The following is a 22,197-nucleotide window of genomic DNA, read 5'->3' as shown; positions in this document are numbered from 1 at the left end:
GAAGAAGAAGCAGCTCCGCCTGGGAAGAGGACAGCTCCTCCTGCGCCGCACCAAGGGCGACTGTGGAGGAATCCGCACGCCGCGTCTCTTCAACCAACTTGGCCTTGATGGCCGCTGCCCTACCCTCAGCCTCGGCCCCGATCAACATCAACCTCGCCTCGTGTTTGCGCTCAAGGACCGAGCAAGCTCCCGCCACATGGCGGTCGACCTCTTCCTGGACCCGGGCTTCGCGCGCCGCAACGTCGTCCTCCGCCTGGGCCGCCAGGCGCTCCCTCATCTCCAACCGCTCCAGCTCAAGGCTGCGCTCGGCGGCCTCGAGCGTCAGCGCCTCCTTGCGCCTCTGGAGCTCCGCTCGGTCGATGGTGGCCTCCTGCATCGACCCAAGGGCCGCGTGGCGTAGCTCTATTTGCTACTCCATGGAGTTGCTCCGGGCTTGGAGCTCCCATACACGCTCCTCCGCATCCTTGCGTCGTCGGTCTGCCTCCCGAGCCTCCTCGACAGCCCGGGAGCAGGCCTCCCGCGAAGCCGCCAGCGACGCTTCAGCCTTCGCGTTGTCAAGGTCATGTTGATGACACGCGAGGGCAATGGCGACCTTCAGCTTGCGCCTCTCCTCAGCAAGGCGTAGGCCTTCGGCCTCGAGGCGCGCATCCTCGGCAGCAAGCTCTGCTCCGACCCGGTTCACCACGTTTGCCGCCCCCTGGAGGAACTCTTCACGAAGGGCACGACGCTCCTGAGCGCGCCTGAGGACATCTTCCACATCACCCTCTTCCGTTGGAGCATGCAGAGGGCCCCGAGGCGGTAAGCCCCCTTCAGGCGTGGGGCAGGCGGCTGCCGCCCCAACCGTCGCCGGATGGACCGCCCTGAGAGTCCGGCCCGGCATCGATCCACCCACGGAGGAGGAGCCAAGGACAGACCTCAGCCATTCGCCTTCTATGACTAGAGAGGGGGCGCGGGGCAAGCCTGACGCACCCCAAGAAGACTCGCGAAGAAAGGGCGTCGGGCGAGCAAGCTCGAGGCGCCCTATGGAGTAGATCACTCCACCAACCGGTCCAGTGGCGAGGACGCCACCCGAGCTCGGCGGACCCGGAGCCAGCAAAGGGGGCAAAGCTGCGGGGGCCGGCTCCTGGGTCGACTCGGCATACTCAGCAAGGTGGGACCTGAAGGGCCACAATCAACCACAAGGATAACAGAGCAAATGAGCAGGGAAAGAAGAAGGCTTACTCGTCCATGGCAAAGTACTTCATGCGCTTCAATAAGAGGCAAGGGCGGTCGCTGCCGCCTCAGGCCTCCTTCCTCTTGCGAAGGGCCTTGAAGTCTACACGAAACCGACCCAAGCGCCTGGGGCGGGGGTCGACCTGCGGCGCAGAAGAAGCCTCAGGATTGTCGGTGCCAGAGGAGTCAGCTTTGGGGGCACCGTCGGGCGTCGCCTCACGAAGAACGGTTGGGGGCTCGGGAGCCCCGGCCTCAGGAGCCGAAGGCCAAAACCCTGCATCAACCACCGCCCCAGGGTGGGCCTCGGGAGACGTTGCCTCCGAGGCTTCATGCGGCGCCACCACCCCGACATCAGCCACTTCAGCTCTTGTCGGCTCTCTCCCTGCTCTGTCGCCTGAGGAGGGACCGCTGTGGGCGGCAGCGGGAGCAGCCACGACAACTGGGTTCTCGTGTGGCCCCGTGAGGCCAGCCGGGCGCAGCCCCCACTCATCAAAGCTGGGCATCTGCTTCAAGAAATCAGCCCTGCCGGAACAAAGGTATAGAAGGACGCCACCGCTCCATAGGCTGCCTGGGGAAGGATCACCAGTCAAGACCCGAAGCACCGTCTGCAGCACTTCGGGCGCCAAATCCTCCTCCTGAAGCCGCATGCGGTCTTCGCGCCCCGCAAAGTCCCACATCTGGCGAGAGTGGCGCTGGAGAGGAGGAATGCGACACAGAAGGAACTCCCTCGCCACCTTGGGCGTTGTCACATTGTGTGCCCTCAAACTTTTGAAGCGGCGCCAGATGAAAGAGAGCCAGGGGCTCGCTAGTGGTTCATGACCCCAGCCTAGGTTGGGAATAGCAGGCAAGGTCGGGTGCGAGAGCAAGGGGCTGGGCACCCTGACGTCCACGTACAGCCACCGCTCTCTGAACCTGGCCTGAGAAGGCGGAAGGCCGAAGTCAATCCCTGAAGCAGCCATCTCAGGCACGGCGAAGAAGCTTACACACCCCGAGCACTGGGTGGGATCGCTCAGGCGCAGAGAAAAGAAGTGACACAGCAGGGCAACAGAAGGAGGGATGCCTATCATCACCTCGCACATGAAAGCAAAGACATCCAAAAGGGTAATGGACTCCGGCCCGAGGTGCATCATGTGGATCTGATAATGGGAGAGCACGGCATTGAAGAAAGCAGAAAAGGGGGGAATCAGATCCGCCCACAAGGCATCAGCGAAGAATCGGACCTCCGTGACGGTCCTAGCAAGAAAGGTGCGGGATGCAGGCCAAACTGTGGTCCGGCCGCACTCGTTGAAGATGGAAGCAAGGGCGGAGCGGACCTTGTCCAAGGCTTCCGGGTTGAGTATGATTGACCGATCGACGGCGGGGGGCGCCGCTGGAGGTGTGCAGGATGAAGGCGCGGGCTTCTTCCCCCTTCCCTTCTTCGTTAGTGCCATGGCGTTGGGGAAGGGGAGGAGCTTGAGCCGGATTGGCGGCGGAGGTTGGAGCTCGAAGAAGAAGGAAAGGTAGGAGGCGAGCAGGCAGCCAAAGGAGGAACAACTGTGTGCAACTACGGGTCCGCTTAGCCGGACGCATAGCAAGGTGTCGTGGGAAGTGCAGACGCCCACGCCCAATCAACCGCCACGCGGCGCCCAAGGCTGCAGGCTGTTAGGGCCCGCGGCGCTTCGCGCTTGCCCCTTCGCTTCTCTACTAAGCCAAGCCCGTGCGCGCCTTGGGCCCGGGGGCTACTGTCGGCATTCTGGGAACGGGGGTCCCCAGACTTGCCTACCTGCGGCCTGCGGCATGGCTCGAGTGGGGGCCCAGCGCGGCCCATCTTCATCAACGCAAGCTCAAGACCCTTGCGAGGGGCCAAGCCTCACGGGGCAGACGACAGGAAGCTTCCTCAGAGGCAGCCTCATCAGGCAGGCTCACGAGGAGGCAGAGAGATCAAGGCAGGGGTACCTCACGAGGAACCCGTGACGCAAGCCATGACGATCGAGACCAGGCGGGCGCCAGGCTGGCGCCGGCCTGCGTAATGTCCTTGTTTCCCCTTTGGTGCAAAGGGGGCAAGCATAGGCCAAGGCATCAGGCAAAGGTTGCCATTCCGGTGCAACAAGACCATGACCAGCAGAGCGGCAGGACGGAGGTCACCGTGGATCCCAAGACGGCGTCATCACAAGTGCTTTTGGCAGCCGAAGACCACCTTTGGTCAGGATAACTTGTACTATATGTTCCCCTTCAAAATGGCCAAGTATTGACGCCCTTCCCGCTCATTATTTGGGGAGAGGCCCAGGGCCTCTATAAATGGAGCTAGACACCACAGAGTAGAGGGAGAGACATCGAGAGATCTGGTAGAACCCTAGCAGAGAGAAAGAGAGGCGACGGAACTCACCCTAGCAGTTCATCGCACCAGCTCAAGAACACCTCTCGCGAGGCTGTTCTTCCCTTGTACTATTCATCATCAGCCCCTAAGGCAATCCACCACGCCACACACTGGAGTAGGGTATTACACCACAATGGTGGCCCGAACCAGTATAATCCTCATGTCTCTTGTGTTGTTCATCATTTTCATCTTAGTTCGCACGAGAGGATCGGACGTAGATCGGTAGGGGAGAGATCTCCGCGCGCACCGCAGTGTTCAAACCTCAAGGGTCTGCCAGAACCCTAAAACCTTAAGTTGAACCATTAATTAACAAACTCACATCTATCATGGATCCACTCAAACCCAAACCACGTCTACGAGCATAGCATAGCAATATAAGCATAACGTAGAAGTAACTCCCAAGGGTTTGATAGTAAAACAGGTAATAGGTTCTACCTCATCATCTACTTCCCGGACCCACATGTTAAGATATCCTACTCATGCAAGGTGTGAAATTTGAAACTAATGCATAAAAACTGGGTAATAAAGGGGTATGATCAATGTGTTACTTGCCTTGCTGACGACCTGCAAATCCTAGACTCATAGTAGCACGCTTCGCACTCCGGGAATTCTATCGCAAACAAATAATAGCATACATAAGTAATCAAGCAAACATGCACATGTAAAACTCAAATAAGAAGATCGAATCTGAAAACTCAACTAAAGCGATTCGATTTGCAAAAAGAATCAAATCAAACAGAGCAACGAAACTCAAACTACGAAAGAAATAAGATCTGTTTACTAATCTGGACTAAAGTCAAATTTTGCAGTACCAAAATCTTGTTCAAGTTGGTTAAACAGAAAGAGGGCTTCGAGACGAAGATCTTGGTGCTTGTTTCACCTGATTTGGATAAACGAGCGAAAAGATAAACTAAAATAAAGATTAGGGCAGAAATCCCGATCGAAAATAATCATGGAGAAACCCTGGAAAATAAAACGAGACGAATAGGCTAACGAACGAACATTCTCTGTCTGAGGCTAACTGACGAATAGCATTCGTTAAAACGAATGTACAGACGAACGTCTGCTAAATAATGAACCGACGAAAAACCGAACCGAACCGAAATCTAAAAAAACGAATCGAGGGTTTACTAGAAAAAAACGATTAGTTTTTCTCTAGAAAAATCAGATGGCGACGGCGGCTACCTCGGCGGCGGGGCGTCGGCGGCGCAGGCTGGCGGCGGCGGCGACGCGTGAATCGAGGCGGTGGCGCGACGGCTAGGGTTTGGGGCGGGGGGGCTAGGGCGGGGTCGGGCCGTGGCTTATAAAGCCTGGCCGGGCAATGTCCGGATCGGGCATGGCCCGGTTAGGTCGGTGCACTTTTTTTTAAAATAATCCTGACGCAGAAAAACAAATAAAAGAAATACTAACGGAGTCCAAAAATCATGAAATAAATTTTCACGGTCCTCTAATAATATTGCTGACAAAGTGAACATTTATTTGGGCCTCTAATGCAATTTTGAAAAATGCATATTGTTCCTAATTCAAATAAAATAGCAATAAAAGTCCAAAAAGAAATTACTTATTTGATTTTAATATTTTTCCTCCTATATTCCCTTTATTTTGGAGAAGTCATATTATCTCCTCTCATATATTTTAATATGAAATATTTTCGGAGAGAAAAATAATTAAAACCAAAGTGATCCTTGTTTCGATGTTTGATAAAATTGAAAAATGAAAACATGAAATCCCCAACTCTCTCCGTGGGTCCTTGAGTTGCTTAGAATTTCGAGGATCGCAAAGCAAAAATGCAATAAAATATGATATGCATGAATGACCTATGTATAACATTCCAAATTGAAAATTTGAGATGTTACAAACCTACCCCCCTTAAGATGAATCTCCTCCTCGAGATTCGGGTTGGCTAGAATATAGGTGTGGGTGGTCTTTGCGTAGATCATCCTCTCGTTCCCAGGTGGCTTCATACTCGGTATGGTGGCTCCACTGAACTTTGCAAAACTTGATAACCTTGCTGCATGTAACTCGGCTGGCAAACTCGAGAATCTTGACTGGTTTCTCCTCATAGGTCAAATCACTATCCAACTGAATTCCTTCCAGGGGCACTGTATCTCTCAGAGGAATATCGGCCATCTCTGTATGGCACTTCTTCAACTGGGAAACGTGAAACACATCATGAACCCCTGACAGTCCCTCGGGTAACTCCAACTTGTAGGCAACCTCTCCCATGTGTTCCAAAACACGGTACGGTCCTACAAATCTCGGGGATAACTTTCCCATAACTCCAAAATGTTTAACTCCTTGTAGTGGTGACACACGAAGATATGCTATGTCTTCGATTTCATAGACTACCTCCTGGCATTTTGAGTCTGCATAGCTCTTCTGTTTGGACTGAACTACCTTTAGTCTATCTCGAATAAGCTTAACCTTCTCTTCGGACTCCTTAATCAAATCCAGTCCAAACAACTAGCGGTCTCCAACTTCATCCCACATCAACGGTGTTCGGCATCTTCTTCCATATAGGGCTTCGAACGGTGCCATCTTCAAACTGTCCTGGTAGTTGTTGTTGTATGAGAACTTCGCGTAGGGCAAGTTGTCATCCCAACTAGATCCATAATCTAGCGCACAAGCTCTGAGCATCTCTTCCAGAATTTGATTGACTCTCTCGGTTTGTCCATCTGTTTGTGGATGAAAGGCTGTACTGAACTCTAGCCTGGTTCCCAAAGTCTGGTGCAGCTGGTGCCAAAACTTTGAAGTAAACTGTGTTCCTCTATCTGATACGATGGTCCTCAGAAGTCCATGCAGACATACGATCCTGGTCATATATATCTTGGCCAACTTTGCACTGGTATAGGTGGTTTTTACTGGGATAAAGTGAGCTACTTTGGTTAAGTGATCCACTACTACCCAGATAGAATCATATCCCGATCGGGTCCTGGGTAATCCGGTGATAAAATCCATGCCAAGCTTGTCCCACTTCCATTCGGGTATCGACATAGGCTGCAGTAATCCTGCTGGCTTCTGATGTTCTGCCTTCACTCTCTGACATACATCACATATGGCTACATACTCGGCAATGTTCTTCTTCATTCCAGTCCACCAGAAACGCTCCTTCAAATCCAAATACATCTTGGTTTTTCCGGGGTGTATCGAGTATGGCGAGTCATGAGCTTCCTGTAGTATCAACTTCCTGATCTCGGCATTATTGGGCACATATACACGGTCCTCAAACCACAAGGTGTCATGCTCGTCCTCATGAAAACCTTTGGCTTTTCCTTCACTCATCTTCTCCTTTATCTCGGCAATTTCTTTGTCATCCTTCTGTGCCTCTCAAATCTTTTCCAATAATGTTGACTGGACCTCTAATGCTGCTACAAAACCTCTAGGAACTATCTCCAAACGAAGCTCCCTGAGATCTTCGGCCAACTCCTTTGGTAATCCTCCGCTCACGAGCGTATTGGCATAACTCTTCCGGCTCAAAGCGTCTGCTACGACATTGGCCTTGCCTGGATGATAGTGCAACTTCATATCATAATCCTTTATGAGTTCCACCCATCTCCTCTGCCTGAGATTCAGCTCCTTCTGTGTGAAAATGTACTTCAAACTCTTATGATCCGTGTACACATCACAATAGTTTCCAATGAGAAAATGTATCCAGGTCTTGAGCGCATGCACTACTGCTGCTAACTCCAAATCATGCATGGCATAATTCAACTCATGCGGTCGAAGTTGACGTGAGGCATACGAAACAACTCTTCCATATTGCATAAGTACTCCTCCAAGTCCTAAGCGAGAGGCATCGCAATACACTTGGAAATCCTTGCGTATATCCGGCAGAATCAGCACTGGGGCTGTAGTTAGACGTTTCTTCAACTCCTGGAAAGTTGCCTCACATTCTTCTGTCCAATGGAACTTGGTGTCCTTCTTCAACAACGCCTTCATGGGCTTCGCAATCTTAGAAAAATTCTCAATGAATCTCCGGTAATATCCCACTAGTCCAAGAAAATTGTGGATCTCTCCAACTGAGGTGGGTGCCAACCACTCAGTGACTGACTGAACCTTGGTAGGATCCACTGCTATACCTTCTCCTGATATAACATGTCCAAGAAATCGAACTTCCTTCAACCAAAACTCACATTTGCTAAACTTGGCATATAACTGATGTTCCCTGAGCTTCTCCAGAACCAAACGCAAATGCTCCTTGTGTTCCTCCTCATTCTTCGAGTATACCAAGATATTATCAATGAACACCATGACAAACTTATCCAAGAACTCCATGAACACCTTGTTCATCATACTCATGAAATAGGCAGGGCGTTAGTCAGTCCAAATGACATAACCGTATACTCATATAACCCGTACCTTGCGGTGAAAGCTGTTTTTGGTATATCATTTTCTTGTATCTTCAGCTGGTGATATCCCGATGTAGATTGATCTTCGAAAACACCTTAGCTCATTGCAACTGGTCAAACAAATCATTGATCATCGGCAGCGGGTACTTGTTCTTGATTGTCACTTCATTCAACGCACGATAATCAACAACCATTCTTAACGATCCATCCTTCTTCTCAACCAAGAGCACTGGGGCTCCCCATGGTGATGAACTTCGTCGAATGTAACCTTTCTCCAATAACTCCTTAATTTGCTTCTTGATCTCTTCCAGATCATTTGCGGGCATCCGGTATGGTCTCTTCGATATCAGTCCGGTGCCTGGCAATAGTTCTATCAAAAACTCGATGTCTTGATCTGGCGGCATGCCTGGTAGCTCCTCTAGAAATACATCTGGGTAATCCTTCACAACAGGCACTTCCTCCTGAACAACTCCCGAGAGAGAATTTACTTGAGTCCTCCTAGGCGCATGCCTAGATACATACTTGATCCTTTTTCCCTCCGGGGTGGTGAGTAAAATCGACTTACTGGCGCAATCGATGTTTCCCCCATACATCGATAGCCAATCCATGCCTAGTATCACATCCAATCCTTGTGACTCCAAAATTATCAGGTCTGGGGGGAAAACATGGCTTCCAATGGTCAATGGTATCTGAAAACATCCTTGACTTGCCATATACTCCGCTCCTGGTGAGCTTACTAACATAGGTGTTCTAAGTACTTTAGTGGGCAACTTATATTTATCCACAAATCCCCTTGAAATGTATGAATGTGATGCACCAGTATCAAAAAGAACAATTGCAGTAAATGACTTAACCAAAAACTTACCAACAACTGCATCAGGCTGCTCTTCAACCTCCTCCACGTTCACGTGGTTCACTTGTCGCCTGTTGAAAGGGTTGGGCTTCTTCCCAGAGCTTCCATTGCCATTCCCATTCTTTGCTTCAGGGCACTCAGTGGCATAGTGTCCAGTCTTCCGCACTTGAAACAAGTAATGTGACTTAGATCCTTCTTGGCGGGTGTTGCTGGGTTAGAGCGATTCTGGTTGCTGCCTGCTCCATTCCCGTTTCCATTCTTGGGGCCACTTTGGTTATGCGAGCTTCCTCCATTGTGAGTATGGCCTCCATGGTTATGGGTAAATCCTCCCGAGTTTGGGGTGAAACGGGGCTTCTGCTGAGCTCCAGAATTGTACTTCCCTTGTTCATACTTCCTTTTGCGGCTCTCTATCTGTTGCTGCTTCCCTTCAATCATAAGAGCCTTGTCTACCAGCTCCTCGTAGTTGTTAAATGTTGCCACCATGAACTTCATGCTCATCTCATCATTCGTCCCTTCCATAAACTTCTCCTGCTTCGCGGCATCTGTGGCCACATCATCAGCGGCATAACGAGATAGCTTACTAAACTCATCTATGTACTGAGCCACAATACGATTTCCCTGGTGTCGGTGTCATAACCGGTGGATCTCGGGTAGGGGGTCCCGAACTGTGCGTCTAAGGCTGATGCTAACAGGAGGCGGGGGACACAATGTTTACCCAGGTTCGGGCCCTCTCGATGGAGGTAATACCCTACTTCCTGCTTGATTGATCTTGATGATATGAGTATTACAAGAGTTTATCTACCACGAGATCGTAGAGGCTAAACCCTAGAAGCTAGCCTATGATTATGGTTGTTGTTGTCCTACAGACTAAACCCTCCGGTTTATATAGACACCGGAGGGGTCTAGGGTTACATAGAGTCGGTTACAAGGGAGGAGATCTACATATCCGAATTGCCAAGCTTGCCTTCCACGCAAAGGAGAGTCCCACCCGGACACGGGATGAAGTCTTCAATTTGGTATCTTCATAGTCCAACAGTCCAGCCAAAGTATATAGTCCGGCCGTCCGAGGACCCCCCACTAGTATAAAAAGGGGCTTCCGTTCAGGCCTGGCCAGCCCATTAGTCCCGGTTCTTCCATGAACCGGGACCAATGGATGCATTTGTCCCGGTTCGTGAGCCCAGGAGGCCGGCCGGGGCCCCGTGGGCATTGGTCCCGGTTCGTATGGACCTATTTGTCCCGGTTCTAGGCATGAACCGGGACCAATGGGCCTCGCTCCTGGCCCACAAACATTTGTCCCAGTTCATGGCTGGAACCGGAACATAAGGCTGGGCTTTAGTCCTGGTTCTAGGCACGAACCGGGACAAATGAGTTGCCTATATATACCCCGTCGCCGTAGCAGAGCACTCCACAGTGCTCTATTTTTTCTAGTCGGCGAGGAGAGGGCATTTGGGTGCTCTAGCTCACCTCCTATGCACACGAGGTGTTCGATGAAATGCCCGAGCCCCGCTAGTTAAGCTTTCTCCTCTCGAAGCTCGACCTCCAAGCTCCATTTTCCCCGAGATTTGTCTAGGTTTAGCGGTCCGTCACGTCCTGTCCCCATCTCACCGCTGTCGATCGCCCGCGCCGATCTCGTCGCCTGCACCACCGTGGTGAGCCTCTTATCTTCTTCTGAAAGAAAAAAATTCTTACTTTAGATAGATACTTGTCCAATTTTCTAACTTTTATTATGGCTTGTTATTATATAGTGCGATGGTTTTGGCATCCGCCCCCGTCGGCCCTCGTCCTGGCTATGATTCGGATGTGGTATATATTATCTTTTATAACTACTTGGTTCATTTATTGTTTATGACAAATATGCCCATCAAGTTGACATAGATTTTATTTATGTATGAGGTAGTTGAACCGGAAATTCCAACCGACCCTATTGTCAAGAGGTTAAATTTAGTTGAAGAAGAAAACAATTACCTGAAGGAAAAAATAAAAAAATTGAGGATGAGAAGATGATATTGGAGTTGCATGTTGCGGATGTCGTCGATGATCACAAGATCAAGATGGATGCAATGCGGTTGAAGATTAGAAAGATTAGAAAATATGCCATTCATACCGAGGCTTGGTATCATTATGCCATTGGATCAATTTTTACCTTGGTTGTGATTATGATCACATTTGTTGTTGCGTTGAAAGGTTACATAGTTTCAATGTATGGTTTAACTAGATGCTTTGGAGAGCTATATGTTGTTCAGTGAGAACTATGTATGTACTTTGTTTTTAATGTGATGATGAACTTCTATTAATTTGGTCACTTATCTATTCATGAGAGCTATATGTACTAATTGATGATGTGGCTTTGAATGGTGCATTTTGAACACAAAAAAAGTATGGAGCTCAAATAAGTTCAAAAAAATGAAATCCCTTTGTAACAGACGGGTTTCCGTATGAAACCCTGATACTTCGAAAGAGATTGTCCGTTTTGTATACGAAGTGCATCCAGTTTTTACCGTAAGCCTCTCTACTTTCTTGCACATGCTATGTGGGTGAAATGATGATACCATGCCAACTTTCAACCTTTTTAGAGTTCATTTGTAGTGCTTTTCAATTTCAGGGTCTTATAGCTCAAAATAATCAGTAAATGCATGAAAAAATAACAAATGAAGTCAGAAAGGGTTGAAAATTGATGATGTGGCTTTGAATGGTGCATTTTGAACATAGAAAAAGTACGGAGTTCAAATAAGTTCAAAAAAATGAAATCCCTTTGTAACAGACGAGTTTCTGTATGAAACCCTGATACTTCGAAAGAGATTGTCCGTTTTGTACACGAAATGCATCCAGTTTTTGCCGTAAGCCTCTCTACTTTCTTGCACATGCTATGTGGGTGAAATGATGATACCATGCCAACTTTCAACCTTTCCAGAGTTCATTTGTAGTGCTTTTCAATTTCAGGGTCTTATAGCTCAAAATAATCAGTAAATGCATAATATATACGCATTTCAGGGTCTTTCAGCAAAAACAATTATCATAAAATAAAATAAAAAAGTAATTTGAAACAAAAATTATCAAAGTATTTTCTGTTCAAAACATTATAAGCAACCTCTAAAATTTATGAAACTAAAATTATATCAAATTGATGCAACTAAAATTATCAAAGTATTTTCTGTTCAAAATCATTAAAAGCAAAAAAGAATTGTCATAAAGAACTTTTTTTGTTAGAAACTTTAATAGCAAAAAGAATTATCATAAAATAAAATAAATAAGTAATTAGAAACAAAATAAAATAAAATAAATAAGTATTTTGTTGTAAGTAGAAACAAAACAAAAAAATAAAGCAAAAAAGAAAACAAAAAACTGGGAAAAAATAAAAAAAACATTATCACCTACTGGGCCACCACGGCCTGAATACGACTAGAAACCCATGGCCTGATTATGAAACTAAAATTATCAAAGTATTTTCTGTTCAAAACATTATAAGCAACCTCTAAAATTTATGAAACTAAAATTATATAAAATTGATGCAACTAAAATTATCAAAGTATTTTCTGTTCAAAATCATTAAAAGCAAAAGGAATTGTCATAAAGAACTTTTTTGTTAGAAACTTTAATAGCAAAAAGAATTATCATAGAATGAAATAAATAAGTAATTAGAAACAAAATAAAATAAATAAGTATTTTGTTGTAAGTAGAAACAAAACAAAAAATAAAGAAAAAAAGAAAACAAAAAACTAGGAAAAAATAAAAAAATTGCCACCTACTGGGCCACCACGGCCTGAATATGACTAGAAACCCACCCATGGGCCAGGATTCAGGCCAGCAAAAGGCCCAGTAGGCCCATCAGGCATAGCAGTCACAATTAGGCCTGTAAGCCTGCAATGGAGAGGAGCTCGAGAGGGGTGCGGCAGTGGGGCTTATAAACCACTGCGCCCCTCTCGACTAGCGAGGTGGGACTAAACTCCCACCACCACCCCGTTGTGCAAGGCCTTTGGTCCCGGTTGGTGGCACCAACCGGGACTAAAGGGGTGCATTGGTTCCGGTTCGTGGCACCAACCGGAACCAATGCCCCGCCTTTAGTCCCGGTTGGTGCCACCAACCGGGACCAAAGGCCGATGATTCCCGCCCTTTGGGCTGCTGAAAAGAGACCTTTGGTCCCGGTTGGTGGCACCAACCGAGACTAAAGGTTGGCATTGGTCGCGGTTGGTGCCACGAACCGGGACCAATGCTTCGTATATATAAGAAAACACTTAGCAGTTTCTGCAAAAATCACTTCTTCTCCGCCCCGACGCTCCCACTCTGCTCCTCGTTGCCATCACCGCTGATCCCCTGCCCCGACGCCGTCAGGCTGCTCCACCTCACTGTCACCGATGAGCCCTGCCCCGACATCGTCAGGCTGCTCCACCTCGTCATCACCGACGCTGTCGGGCTGCTCCACCTCGTAGTCGCCGCCGCCGTCGCCACTGCCCTCTGCCCCGACGTCGCCGCCACTCCCTGCGCCCCTGCTCGCCCCAACGCCGCCCGCCGCACGCCCTTGCCCGCCCCGACGCCGCTCGCCGTGCCTCCCTGCTCCTGCCCCGACGCCACTGTCTGTGAGCACCGCGCCCCTGCCGGCCCCGCCGCCACCGTGCTTTTTATTATATATGCTATTTTTACATGTTTTTAGATTTTCATATATGTATGTATGTATTTTTTAGATATATGTATTTTTTGATGTATCTTCATATATGTATGTATGTATTTTTTACATGTTTTTTGTATGTATGTATGTATGTATGCATTTTTTCAATTGTAATATGCATGATGTTTTAAAAATACATATATGCAAAAGTTAGATTTTTAGAAAAGTTTTATCTATATATGTTCTCTGATTTAGTACATTAATTTTAGGTTAGTTTCATTTTTAGAAAAATTTTATATATTTAGGAAGAAGGAAGAGAAGGAAGAAGGAAGAAGGAAGAAGGAAGAAGAAGAATAAGTTTTATATATGCAAACGTTACATTTTTAGAAAAGTTTTATATATCTAGCTAGGAAAGGAAGAAGAAGGAAAAGAATGAGAGGAAAAAGGAAAATAAGAAGAGGAAGAAAGGAGAAGAAGAGGAGAAATAAATAAGAAGAGGAAAAAAGAAGAGGAGAAGAAGAAAAAATAGTCTATTTTTTCTTCTTCTCCTCTTTTTTCTTCTTCTCTTTTTTCTTTGATCTTCTCCTCTATTCCTTTCTTCTTCTCCTTTTTTTATTTCTTCTTCGTCTTCTTATTTTTTGTCGGGTATGTCGTTGTCGATATACCCCCTCCCGATAACTTCAACACGAGGGGGGTGGGTCTATATACCCCCTCCCCGATAACATTATTTTCCCATATATGTATGTCGTCGTTGTCGATATAACCGCCCCCCTCCCGGATAACTTCGACATGAGGGGTGGTCGGTATATATACCCCTCTTAACCGTGATAACTTATACCATGGGAGCACCCCCGGCCCTCCCGCTCGATCAAAACTCTCGAGGACACCCAAACCCCAGAAAATAACGATGTCGGTCTCCTACCCCCTCCCGCCGCACCCCTACCCGATCGACAAACTCTCTTGAGGCCACCCAAGTTTACCAAGTTAAAAGAGTGTTGTCGTCGAGGCCACCCCAAACCCTAGAGAAGCGTCAAGGCCAGGCCACTAATATGATTCCTTATTGTGCTTAGCTAGCTAGTTCAACATTTGCCACTAATATATCCATCTGTCATGTTTGAATAATAATTGCCATGTTGTAAATACTTGCAGAAACTATGGATCCGCACCCCCGAGACGAAGCAAAAGAAGTGGTGTTGGGGGAGATAATCGCACACGGAAGTGATGCCATCTTGTCGTTTCTCAACGTCACATGCACCGATGGTCTGGAAAGACAGGATGAAGAAGCAGGCTACGACGATGATCAAACAATGGAGGATGACGGCTCCGGTGACCGAAGGGAGGGGGAAGGACACCGTGATGACGGCTCCGATGACCGGACGGAGGGGGAAGGACACCGTGATGATGGCTTCGGTGACCGAATGGAGTCCGACCAGGTATATATATTAATTAATTAAGCATGTGCTGACTATAGCTGATTGATGCATTAATTGTTTTTGGTATGTACACATATTAACTCTCTTCTTTTTCTTCTTTTCTAGTCCTCCGGATCGAGCAACACTTCGGTAACGAGACGAGGCCTGAAGAGAAAGTTGCGCGTGGTTGAAAGGTAGACGATCATCGAAATTGATCGCGCTGGCCAACCGATTGAACCCCTCCAGACCAAGAAAAAATTTAATGCTCAGTGGAGGGTTCTAGTTAGGGACATGATCCCGATTAGCATCGAGCAATGGTTGAACCCTAAGGACAAAGACTCTCATGTGTCTTATGTCAGTGATAGACAGAAAACTGATCTTTGGACCGCGCTGCAGGAAAATTTCACCTTCCCGCCAGAGGAGGATCCGGAGAATCCAGTTAAAAGCCAATGATCAAGGCTTATGCTCTTAAGAAGATGGCTGAGCTATTCAGGAGGTGGAAGAATGAGCTGAAATCATCGTTTGTCGACCAAGACAGGACTCCAGAATTCATCGGCCGATTTGAGAAGATCAAAGATCAGTGGCCCGCATTTGTCAGCAAAAAGAAATCTGAGAGAGCAGCGAAGATGTCAGCGACAAACAAGAAAAATGCTGCAAAGAAGAAGCATCACCATCGCACAGGGTCAGGTGGCTACCTGAAAGCCAGGTCGTTGTGGGACAAGGCTGAGAATGACCTCATTGATAAAGGGATCGAACCAGAGACGGGACGCTGGCCAGACCGTTGCAGGACTTGGTTCTTCAGGGTTGGGGGAAAATTGGACCCTGTAACAGGGAAGTGCGTTTGGACCAATGAGCAGTTGAACACACCCATTGAGAAGCTTCAGGAGTATATTGAAAAGGCGCAACAAGGGACGTTCTTTCCGGACAGAGAGAACGACGAGCTCACAAAGGCCCTCGGGAATCCTGAGCACCCCGGACGGACCTGAGGCACGCCAGGCTCCCTTTCGTGGAAGGTAGGATTTACCAATGCAGGCGGTTACAGATGCCGGGAGAGGAAGAAGAAAAAGGAGTTGACCCAACTACAGGCGCTGCACGCAAGGGTACAAGCGCTAGAGGAACGAGACGAGGCCCGCAGCACGCGACCTGCCAAAGCTACCCCGCCATCTCAGCGGAGAAGCAACGTGGCTTCCACAGAGCTGCTTCAAGAGCCTGTCTTCAAGGCTCCTGCTAGCTACCCCGTGGATGCTATCATAGAGTCTCAGAATTTCCACCTTATGACGAAGTGGATGGAATTGAAAGTCAAGGCGGCTGTTGGTTCTATTGCACCTCCTGAACCTGGCGCAACTTTTCACTGCCGGCCGATTCCAGAAGGATATGCTAGGGTGATGGTGCATGAAATCACAGAAGGATTTGAGGACCTCCAGCTTGACCACCCTATGGGTGACGGGGAGACTCGACTAGGTTCCTATCTGAAGACTCCATGCCTATGGCGGAAGGAGCTCATCAACCTTCCGAACTGGACGCCTCCGCCTCCTCCTCCTCCGGCGAGTTAGGGCACTCCGCCTCCTCCACCGCCTCCTCCTCCGGCGAGTGATGAGGGCACTCAGCCTCCTTCTCCGGCACGTGGTAGCACTCCGCCTACTTCTTCGCCTGCGCCGGCGTGCCCGAGCAGCCACCAGCCTCCTCCTTCTCCGCCTCGCCAGAAAGGGCGGAAGAGACCCGCCGCCGCCCCGGCTGCTCCGGCGCGTCGTAGTCCTCCTCCTCGTAAGCAAGGAAAGAAGACAGCCGCAGCCGCTCCGTCTACTCCGGCGTCTAGCAGTACATCCAGAGGTGGGTGGCAATACAGATTCGGTCCTTCTCTGAAGACTCTAGAGAAGTTACCAAACAAGATGACCCCAGAGGAAAACGAGAACATCGTGCGACACGAAGTGAGGAACTTCTTTGAAGGGGTGAAAGCAAAGAAACATCCACCTCCGGAGGAGAAGGTAGATCCGGTGAAAGTGAAGCGCACTCTGGAAGCCCTGAAGAAACCACCAAAGTCTCCGCCGAAAGGAAACTATGAGCGCATTATTGAAAGGTCATTTATCGAAGCGGCGCAGTCGGGAAGTACTATCAGTGATCAAAGGTTAGCGGAACAACAAGCTGGGAAAAAAAATTCCCATCTAGGCGAATAAGCGAACCAATCGTTCCCCCCGCTCAAGGTGTCTAGCAATATCGTCGCTAACGATTCGAGGATGGTGCCTGGTTATAACAATCTTGATGATTACCTGCCCGACGATGTACATTATGAATTCTTAGAGGTGGAAGAACATAGATACGAGTACGGGAAGCCTCTCGTCAAAGATGAAAGGTCTCTAACAACGATGATGCGAAGATTCCATGATTGGTACATGCAAACCTGCAGAGAGTCTGGGGGGAGGAATACTTTGACGCTGAGAGTTAAAGAGGAGCATGACCTCGTTGGAACTAATCTGTTGAATGTTCCATTTGAGGAGTTCTTCTAGTTTTTCAATCAGAGGGCCCTTGATAAATTAACGGTCACTTGCTACTGTCTGTAAGTACTACTTCTATCATTAAGTCTCTATATATAGGTCAGCTCTTTCATTGCATGTACTTATAATTATCCTCGCTATATTATGCAGATTGAAGATCACCGAATTGAAGAAAAGACAAATCGGTGATATTGGGTTCATTAACCCAAATATCATAGATGCATTTTCGGTTGAATTTAAGAAAAAAGAAACCAAGGCCAACTTTCTACGATCGTTGGTATTAAATCAAAACAAAGCTATAATACTCTTTCCTTACAACTTCAAGTGAGTGTTACTTTCTTGTGCATATTCGGTTTCCCTTATTAGTCGAGGTTATAGTAATGTAATTGATGAGTTATGCATGCGTGCGCAGGTTCCACTATATTCTCCTAGAGATTAAGCTCGAGCAGGGACCAGTAACCGTCTTAGACTCGAGATGAAAAGATCCCAAGGAGTATGCGGACATGACTGAAATTCTCGAGAAGTTAAATCGATCATTATCGCACCATATCGGCAACTTTGTTCACTTCCTGATATCAAGTAATTGCTTTCTTTGTCTGGCAGGGTTTGGAAAAAATTCACCTCAAAAGCTTCGGGATTGTCGAAGAAGCTGGAATTTAAACACCCGAAAGTAAGTACTGCTAGCATGTTCCGCGCATCTCCTAGTGATTCAAGTGATAGTTTCATCAATACCATTTTAGCATGCTTGCTTATCAGTTTGATTGACCTCTATTTCTTGTAAAGTGGTTGTGGCAGGAAGCCGGGAATAATTACTATGGATACTACGTTTGCGAGTCCATCCGCCACACGACCTGTGAGCGGGGCTACACTAAAAAACAATATGAAGTGCGTATGCAATAATATTCAGAACTTAACTTTATTTACCATCTTTTGTGTTGAGTTTCATTCATTCATATATATGTATTGACCACCTTCTTCAAATTAGATGTTTCGGATGCGGGATGAACTCCTAGCACCAGATCGCATGCGAGGAATTCAAGAGGAATTGTCGGCATTCTTTCTTGACCATGTGATCGATAAAGACGGAGAATACTATGTGGACCCTGTGTTCATATATAATTAGGGGATTATATTGTAAGAGATCTTATATTGTATATATGTAGCCAGTAGCGTCGGATAGACATACGAAAACTTGTTGTTCGACCAATCTCTCAGAGAAGGAGAGGTCGATATCACTTCTCTGTGTATGCATATGTTCATGAAGATCTTCGGTTTCCTTCATTTTTGCTTACTAGCTACCGTGTCGAGTGCTCTCTATACGTATAGTACGTAGCGTCGACCAAGCACGGAGATAAGAGAGGACACTTCTATCTATTAATTAATTAGCTACCAAAAACAATATATGACACACCTTAATTAACCATACAAAACCCCCAAATCCCCCCCTTCAGAAAGAAAAAAACCCTAGCCCCTGAACAGCTGACGCGTGGATGCCTATTGGTCCCGGTTGGTGCCACCAACCGAGACCAGAGGGCCTCCTGTCTGGGCTCACCGCACCGGCCACGTGGAGGCCCATCTGTCCCGGTTTGTGTAAGAACCGGGACTAAAGGCCAAGGACATTAGTAACGACATTTTAGTCCCAGTTCCCAAATCGGGACAAAAGGCCCTTACGAACCGGGACAAATTGCCCTTTTTCTACTAGTGCCCTGATCCAGGACTCCCTCAGTAGCCCCTGAACCAGGCTTCAATGACGATGAGTCCGGCGCGCAGATTGTCTTCGGCATTGCAAGGCGGGTTCCTTCTCCGAATACTCCATAGAAGATTTTGAACACAAGGATTGTGTCCAGCTCTGCAAAACAAATCCCACATACCACTGTAGAGAGTATAATATTCCAAAAATCTAATCTGCTGACAACTTTTCATAACGCGACATCTGCCGTGGTCCGGTCATTACGAACCGTTTTCCCCAGCCGGACACTGCACGTGTTGCGAGGCAATTTTATTGGTACGTCTTGTCAAAGCAGAGATCGTGTTCCCCTTATCATGGGATTCTCATCAATACGGGTGTGGGTAACCCAATCGTGCTTGTTAGTATGACTCCTCGATTTTAGGCAAGTCCCAAACGGCCCCGCGGAGGACGCTTGATATTCACCCTCTTTATAAAGGGGCCAAGGCATGTCCTTTTCTTCTTGCGCTTGATCCTTCCCCTCCCCCACCCTCGAGTTCCAACACCCAAGGCTTAGGCTAAGCGCTTCGGACCTTCAACCATGTCCGGATCCAACCTTCAAGGTCGGTGGATGGCCTCCTCTGTCACAGAGGAGGACATCAAGAAGCTAAGGGAAGCCAAGTATCTGACCGCCAAAATCTCGCACAGGCTGCCTACTCAAGGGCAGGTCATCCCCACTCCCGAACCCAACAATAGTGTCGTATTCATTTCCCACTTCCTCCAAGGGCTAGGCTTTAGTCTTAATCCCTTTGTAAGAGGGCTTATGTTCTATTACGGGCTCGATTTCCACGATCTAGCTCCAAATTCCATCCTTCACATCTCGTCGTTTATCGTCGTGTGTGAGGCCTTCCACCGCATCACCCCACACTTCGGCTTATGGCTCAAGACCTTCAATGTGAAGCCGAAGACGATCGATGGGCGACATGCAGAATGCGGAGGTGCCATAATAAGCAAAGGCGCCGATGCTCTATGGCCAAAGGGTTCCTTCCCGGACGTGTCCAACTTATGGCAGCGGGAGTGGTTTTACATCACAACTCCCCGAAGTAAAAAGTGGGCAGCTGCCCCCGCCTTCCGCTCGGGCCCCCCGCCGCAACTGGCGTCATGGGTCAACAAGGGACTGGACTGGGGGCCAGTTAATGACGTGCTGACATTGCAAAGTCGCATCTGAGATCTCCTCAAGAGAGATGTCAGTCTTGTCAAGGTAATGCAAGTTATGCTAGTTTGTCGGGTCCTGCCATGCCAACGTCGATCTCTCCGTATGTGGGAGTTCAACCCGGAAGGACCACGAACTATTCAGCAATTCTTCAGCGTGACGCTCGAAGAGATGTACGGATTGTTCTTCGGATCACGAATAAAGTGTCTGGACACCACCGTGGATGTGGGTCTCAACTGCAACCGTTTAGATACCCACGTAAGTAATTCTGCGACCGAACATGTTGTCTTTTTATTTGTCATAACATCATTCTGAAAAAATCACTCTCGGCCAGGACTGGATAAGAAAGGCGGAGAGGATCAAGTGTTCGGCCCCCTTCCCAAAGGCTCACCGGATCCTGTACTAGCCAGGATGCTTGAGCACGCACCTTATCAAGTGCCATCAGGGGAAGATAAAGGGAGGAATAAAGAAGCCGAAAGCAGGCTTCATGCATTACTCATCCAAACCGGGGGAATTAGTGTCTTCGCGAAGGAGGATAATCGGGAAGAAGAATCTAGAATCCCCTCTCCCCAAGGAAGGAAAAGGACTGCCTCTGAAGACTTGGAAACGAATGTTTCCAAACGAGGGAAGAAACCTGCGCCAGGGGGCCCTGCCCCGGAGGGCGTCCTTACCGCACAGCACCCGCAAGGGGGCCAGCCCTCCATCGAGCTGTAAGTGAACAAGAGTACTTTGGTAAATATATCCTGCTTTATCTCCGAGGACAATAACCGAGACATATATCTTGCAGTCCGGCTCGTAGCCCTTCTCGACAGAGTTCATCTTCGGGGGATCTTCTTCCGAAGATGATGGAGAGCGAAACGCCTCCCCCTGTCCCCCCGCCTCCTGGGGCGGACGACCCTGAGGTGTCATCACAAAGGATTTCTCCTGATCCGCCAAGGCCAGAAGGTAACCCTTCGGCCACCTGAAGTCCGGAGTATTTGGCTCCTAAGGAGAGCAACAGAAAGAGTCTGGGATTGTCTGGTACACAACCGGACGCACTGATGGGTCTTTTGGAGAAAGCGGCTATCTCAGAGACGCATCGTACTTTAATGGGTACGGTGGTTGAGACGATTTCATCCGCCAAAAGTGGGTTGCATGAGGCTTTTATGAGCCTGCTAAGAGGCTTTGAGGTACGCAAAGTAATATATAAATTTTTTGACGGTACCGCACACGCTAGGTGTGCTCTATACAGGTAGTAGCCCCTAAGACTGGTTGCTGTCCAGAGGCGGCAAACAGAGGATCATAGTCCCAGGTAATGATCGCGCTGCTTTCATGTGTAGGCGGCTGAGTGTCCGGTGGCTGGCCGGACTGCTGAGTTTGCCGGACTAAGTCGGCAACTTGACACGGCAGATGTCGGCATTGCGCTTGTGAACAAGCGGCTTGACGATGCACAGGGTATGTATTTTCAGGTTGTCAACAAATATTAAGAGGAGCATGATGCTAGTATCTATAATATGTTGTGACTGCAGATGGAGCTGCCGCCGTGGAGACCCTTTGGGCAGAACTTGCCCGGGCCAAGGAACAAGCCAGGAGAAGTGATGCGGCCGCCCTAAAGGTGGCCGAAGGCTTAAGAGCCGAACAGGCTGCTCATCGCCAGAGCGAAGATAAAATAGCCAAGATGGCTGTTGAGCTAAAAGATGCCGCCGACGATATGAGCTTCTTGAAAAGGAAAGCCAAGTGAGAGCAGCTAACTTGAAGAAAGCCGTGGAATCAGCCAAGGAAACCCGCTCTCAAATCAGAGCGGCGAAGGAGGAGCTCCGTCAAGCCAGAGATATCATGGCCGGGAAGCCCTTTTTGTTGCGGACGAAGTTCGGAGATCCGAAGTATGCCCCTCTGGATCAATTATGGAGTGTTGCAGATGCGTACTTGGACTTGGCAATGAGTGTTGCTGATGCGACTGAGTTTTTCAAAGATCAGAAAGATCATGAAGTGGAAAGATTGTCCTGGTCCCAGTTCAGTGCTCCAACGTGTCCGCTGCTGTTAAATGAACAAATGGCCGAGT

This window comes from Triticum dicoccoides, chromosome 3A (genome assembly GCF_002162155.2).
Source record: "Triticum dicoccoides isolate Atlit2015 ecotype Zavitan chromosome 3A, WEW_v2.0, whole genome shotgun sequence".
Lineage (NCBI taxonomy): Eukaryota > Viridiplantae > Streptophyta > Magnoliopsida > Poales > Poaceae > Triticum > Triticum dicoccoides.
Note: the sequence above shows the minus strand (reverse complement) of the source record.